The sequence below is a fragment of the Ceratotherium simum genome, chromosome 38 (assembly GCF_057802395.1).
Source record: "Ceratotherium simum simum isolate JZ-2026a chromosome 38, ASM5780239v1, whole genome shotgun sequence".
NCBI lineage: Eukaryota > Metazoa > Chordata > Mammalia > Perissodactyla > Rhinocerotidae > Ceratotherium > Ceratotherium simum.
The window spans coordinates 21714463-21720853 of NC_141937.1; the positions used below are offsets into that span (position 1 = coordinate 21714463).

At 44.7% G+C, this 6391-nt stretch overlaps 1 pseudogene; it reads left to right on the plus strand.

Annotated features, from left to right (window-relative positions):
* The first annotated feature begins 1222 nt into the window (after positions 1–1222).
* LOC147912261 (uncharacterized) lies at positions 1223–5183 on the plus strand (annotated as a pseudogene).
* Positions 5184–6391: the final 1208 nt, after the last annotated feature.

A 6391-nucleotide genomic window follows, 5' to 3' on the forward strand; every position in this document is an offset into this window, starting at 1 on the left:
GAAGAAAAGTGATGACATCCTTATCAAAGTATGGTTTCTTTCACTTTCCCAACTTGCACTTAACTCTCATAAAACAGAACCATGTTTCAAATTCTGTGTGTTTATTTTTGTGATTTTATTCGATTGTATTGTATCTCCTTCATATGTCACCTCTGAGTGTCTCCTAACTTAGAGGTCCGCAGAGGATCTGTGTTGATATGCCATGTACAGTGGCCCAAAAAGAAAATGACACAGAAGCAAGCCTAATATATATATTTTTGTGTGTGTGAGGAAGATTAGCCCTGAGCTAACATCTGTTGCCACTCCTCCTCTTTTTGCTGAGGAAGATTGGCCCTGGGCTAACACCCGTGCCCATCTTCCTCTACTTTATATGTGGGACGCCGCCACAGCATGGCTTGATGAGTGAGCAGTGAGTAGGTCCGAGCCCGGGATTCAAACTTGCAAACCCCGGGCCGCTGAAGTGGAGCGTGCGAACTTAACCACTACGCCACCTGGCCAGCCCCAGCAAGCCTAATATTTTCAATGCTGTTCATTTGTTTATGGTGGTTTAAGGCCAAAAAGCAATTTGGGAGTAGAACAGACCGGCACACACAGCCATGGCAAAGTACCAATGGTGCCGTTTCACCACTTGTCTTTTCCACGTTTTCTTCAGCTTATATAAACCACTGTGCAAATGCAGTTTCAAGTCTCCCCACTCCCCACTGGCTATCTGCCTCAAGTCTCTCTTATAAAGAAATTCTAGCATTACGGCTGCTGAGGACCGCCCTAATAATAAGTTTCAGGGAGTTAACTGCTTTAGTTGTTTGAGGAACTGATTTGTTCCATAGAGATATAAAAATATTTCCCGTCCAACTCTCATCGATGGGGCCCTCAAGATAGCAAAATGCTGTTGGCACACCCTTTCATCTCTATTTTTGTGGCCCTTGATTGGCTAGGATAATCTTTATATTTGGCTTAACAGCTTGACTTAAAAAGATCAGAGAGGCACCTGCAGTTCTGTGTTTATTTAAGTGCAGTTCTGCCCCTATACCAAGACAAGTGTAGGCCTCGTTCAGGGCCCCCTCACTTTGGAGGGTCCTGCCATAGCTGCCCACCAGCAGCACCCTCCCATGAGCTGAAAAGTCCATGGGTCAAGGGGACGTACCCATCCATGTTCCCACTCTCCCAACCTCTGGCTCAAACACACACAGACTAAGCTCTGAAACACAAATTCCGGGTCCAAATGGCCCCAAGCCCACTTCCAGGGCCTGTGCAGGCTTCTTCCATAGGTCTGTCCTCCCAAAGGCTGATCTTGCTGCTGATGTGCACGCCCCTGGGCCTGCACTGTGCCCAAGGAGTGGCTATTGGCTGCGGTGTTTATCCTGTGAACTCAGAGAGGCAGGTTGAGAAATTCCATCGGAAGAGGTTGGGCTTGGAGGCTACTCTTAACTTACATATGAGTTTTAGAAGGACTCAGGTGTCCACCTGTGGTTCAGAAAAGATTACCCAGTACTTAAACTTCTCCCAGGCCCTATCCAGTCTCAGACTCCACACTGGTAAGTAATCTTGTGGTCATAAATTGTATACTTATTAACAATGCCTTGCTCTAGGTGGTAACCTCAGTTCTCCTGAAATGGAACTTCTGACCACCTGCAATGTTAAATCTGCTTCATTTAGAAGATGAGTGACTTTTCAGTCAGAGGAAGATTTAAAATTAAATACAAAGATGATAAATTTAATCATACCATTAGTATTAATACTTTCATGTTAGGGTTAGGAATAATCTGTGTCTGTTATTTAAAGTGTTTGTAGTATTTAAAAGACTTTGGTGTTTGAGACTATCTGACAGATTAATGTTGTGTGATTCTATTTATTTAAAACATGTAATAGGGGCCTGGCCAATGGAGTAGTGGTTGGGTTCAGTGTGATCCACTTCGGCAGTCCAGATTCACAGGTTCAGATCTCAGGCACGGACCTACACCACTCATCTGCAGCCATGCTGTGGTGGCAGCCCACATCCAAAATAGAGGAAGATTGGCATGGATGTTAGCTCAGGACTAATCTTCCTCACACGCACACACACACAAAAATGTGTAATTGACTTATAATTTCAAATTAAAAGAAGTAAGAATGAGAGCAAGTTTGTAAGTGGTGTTCTAATATTTAAGAGAAATGGATCTACCAAATTTATCAGTTAGATTGAGATTTACAAGAGCCTTTGCAATGCTTTGGAAGGTTTTTCTTTTTTATTTTATTTTATTTTATGTATTTATTTATTTTTCCCCCAAAGGCCCAGTAGATAGTTGTATGTTATAGCTGCACATCCTTCTAGTTGCTGTATGTGGGACGTGGCCTCAGCATGGCCGGACAAGCAGTGCGTCGGTGCGCGCCCGGGATCCAAACCCGGGCTGCCAGCAGCAGAGCGTGCGCACTTAACCGCTAAGCCACGGGGCCGGCCCTGGAAGGTTTTTCTTACTAGGAGCGTGTGCTTGCTTAGTCAGGCATTTGAAATGCTTAAAAGTAAATTGAATATATTAAACCCATTACTGCAGTTTAAAATATTTATGGGAGGTTGCTGGATACAAATTCAATAGAAAAAACTAATGGTATTTCTATATTTCAGCAACAAGAAAATAAAATGGTCCACACCCAAACAGATCCTTGATATATGACAGAGGGGTACTGCAGGGATGTGGGAGAAAAGACAATCTTTCCAATAAGTGGTGTTAGGACAATTGTGTACCATGTGGAAAAAATGAAATTGGATTCCTAATTCACACTATACTAAATAGTCAATTCCAAGTGTATATGAGATCTAACATGAGACAAATTATAAGGTTATTCAATGATTAATGTAGGAGAACATCTTCATGACCTTGTGGGTAGAGAAGGGTTTCTTAAATGAGATACAAAATGCACTAACCATAAAAGTAAAGATGAGGAGGGCTGAGGGAGGCTCTGAGCAGCAGTCAACACTTCAAGGGCAGGAGAGGGTGGGCGGCCAGCTCCAGGGTCATAAAGCCTTCGGGAGGAGAATTGAGCAATCCTTTTGTAAGTCCAGAAGAAGCTGTCCCTTCAAGTAGGCCCAATAGGATGGCATCTAATATTTTTGGACCAACTGAAGAACCTCAGAACATATGTAACAGGACAAACTGCTCAGGGCGAGAAGAAGTGGGATCTCTGACAAGTTGACGGCATCAGCACCCACCTGGTGAGAAGACCAGTGATGTTCTAGGGTCCCCAATCACTGCCAATTCACCCTTGGCACACCCAGACAAACCCAAGGATCATGTTTTCTTCTGTGGAGGAGAAGACCCAAAATCAGATCTGAAAGCTTCAAGGAGCACCTCCCCCGGAGAAGAACCGGCTGAGAGAGGAGGGCGGTGGACCAGACCACGGAGTCCGGGACCATGCCCAAGACTGACAGCCTTGAACCTGCTCTCACAACAACGTCCTCAACCCACGGGGAGCAAATCCAGCATCTCCTATTAACAGGAGCCGCTGCTTCCCCGGAGCCAGGCAAGAGACTCGAGAGAGAAGGTATCAAGTATGATAGTTCCTTTAGCCCAAAGGAGAGGAGTAGGGAGAGGAGTTGTCTCGTATCCGAAGCCGCCTGCATCAAAGCTCCATTGCCATCCTGAGAGCCACACAGAGGACCTCGCCTCCCAGACTGCCCAGAGACACACCTTTGTCTCTCCAAGTGTGACTCCCCTGGTGCATGCTCATTTGTCATTCTAGGTTGAGAGGAACTCTAAGATGGGCGGAGGAGGGGCAGTGGGTGGAGAGATGGTGTGAAGGCCACAGTTAGGCTTGATGAAGTGGCATCTTCCACATCCTTGTTACGTTAGCGATCTGCTGACTAATTGTGTATTTAGAAATAACTAAAATAGTAGCAGAGTTTAAAGCCATTGAAAGAAAACCAAACCCCGCCATCCATTGCTGTGGGATAGAGGAGGAAGGCATAGACAGAAACACTAAGAGGCAGGGGGTAGTCTCTGGATAACCCCCACCCCTGGGATCCTAACACCACTTACCCTCCAGGGATATGGCTTCTGTTCCTGAGACTACCGCTGCTAAATTCCATGTCGCCTTTTCATTTTATCCCCAGGGTATTCCTCTGCATTCTTGTCTTGAAACATCTTGATTGCTTTTCCTTGGCAGCTGTCAACAAAAAATCAAAAAGTTGTTCTCAATCTTACGCTTTATGGAAAGATTTTGTAACTTGATCCTCTGAGGTGCCCCATTTCTACCACCTAAAACCTTGGCTAGATCTTCTGGAGGAATCTCTGCCTTTCATTCACAAAGGACTGGCTTTTGTCTCTCTCTCTCTCTTTTTTTTTTTGTGAGGAAGATCAGCCCTGAGCTAACATCCATGCCAATCCTCCTCTTTTCGCTGAGGAAGACCGGCCCTGAGCTAACATCTATTGTCAATCCTCCTCCTTTTTTTTCCCCGTTTTCTCCTCAAAGCCCCAGTAGATAGTTGTATGTCATAGCTGTACATCCTTCTACGTTGCTGTATGTGGGACGCGGCCTCAGCATGGCCGGACAGGCGGTGCATTGGTGCGCGCCCGGGATCCGAACCTGGGCAGCCAGTAGCGTAGCTCATGCACTTAACCACTAAGCCACTGGGCCAGCCCTAGGACTGGCTTTAGTCTCTTTACAGGCTGGTTTTGCTTGTGAATTTTCCGTTTTTCTCTCATCAACCTTAAGTCTTGGCCTTTGCTCTTCACCAGTGATGTGGACAATTCCCTTCACAAGCTATAGTTCTTCCTATCTACCCGCCCATTGACCAAGACTTTAAACATCTATCCAGATACCTCCAGACAGTGGGGTTATTTAAACCCTTCATATGTCTTACTTTATTTCTGTTAATGGTGGGAAGAAGAGATGCTCCAGAACCTTGGATTCTTAGGTTTGAATTCTTTCATAATGTCTAAAAAACTATCTTAAAATACCAGCCTCACATAAATGACTATTGCCTCTATTCTGTTTCTGACACCTTTCCAGAAAAAAGTCAGTTGCTCAAGTACACCAAAGAGGAAGAAGAAAAGGTTGCTTAGGCCAACCTTTGTAAAGCTTTGCAGAAACTCTGGACCACATTCACAATTTCCAGAAGAGACTTGTAGACCTTAGGCCAGGAGATTAAGTAGTTTGGCAGCAAAGCCTCAACAGGCCAATTCCCTGATATTTGCCAATTAAGATGATGGGCTGGCAAGAGTCATGTTGATTTAATCTGTCAGGCAAAAGTTTCTCCCACTCAGCCGCTAAAGGGCTACACGTCTCAGTTTCCATACTTCACCCATGTTGGACCAACTGTTAACAGAGGAGAGTGTTTGGGTGATGGAGCGGCTGGTATGAGCTAATGCCAGGGGCTAGAAATATCTTCATCATCGTTAAAATTTAGAAAAGAAACAGCTGTGTTTAGTCACACTCCCATTGGCTTATCTGCTTAGGTGCCTGCGGGAACTCTTTGCCAATCTCTCCGCTTCTTTCACTGGGCACATTGAGGGGATCTCCACGTGGATTTGTCAACCAGACAGTTTTCCCCTTTCAATTGCCCTGCTGACTTTGGAGCCAAGAAACACTCATTCCACGTGACTCTGTCAAGTACTTCCTGCCTCCATCCTTTAAATGATTTGTGGTTCAAAAGTTGTTATAAGAACGTTGTTTGGAATTCACAGCATTTTTTCCCCATTAAAAATGTCATAAATGGTGGTTAGCTTTTTAAGCCCAAACATGCTAACTTGTTTAACTTACAATGAAATGTTCTAATGCTAGAAATGAACTACCAGTTATAACTTTTTTTTTAAAATATACAAGATCGTAATTTGTGAATTCCAAATTGGACTGCCAAGAAGAAACCTGATGTTGTAGTGCTGGCCCAGTGGTCCATCCCCCTCCCTCCACCTCCTGCTGTCAGCCAAATGAGAGGGAAAGCTCTCTACTTCTATCCACTGGCAGGGATTTCTGGGGTGGAGATGGGGGAAACCAGAGATGGGAATAGAAGCCTTATGGAACGAGGAAAACATGAACTATATGTAGCAAGAGCTCTGGGGCAGCAATGACAGAACTCCCCGCCCTACTGTCTCTCGTCTCTTCCATCTTTGTTTGCCTCCGTGAGGCCGTAGGAGTGGGTTTACAGTCCCTGGGTAGTCTTGTCACTGGGAGAAGCAGAAGAGGAGTTTCTGCACATGTGAGCCCAATGGGCGTGCCCATTGGTATTTGGAAAATGTTCTGTACATTGGGGACTGCCAGTATTTGGAAAATTCAAAAACTCTTAGCATCCTTTTCTCAATCTCTCAGCTGTATTGAGGCATTATTAGACTTTGTATTTTTATTAAGCCTTAAAACTTTTAAAAAGTGCATTTGCATTAAGTTTTTTCTGGAGTTGTGTCAAAAACAGAACAACAAA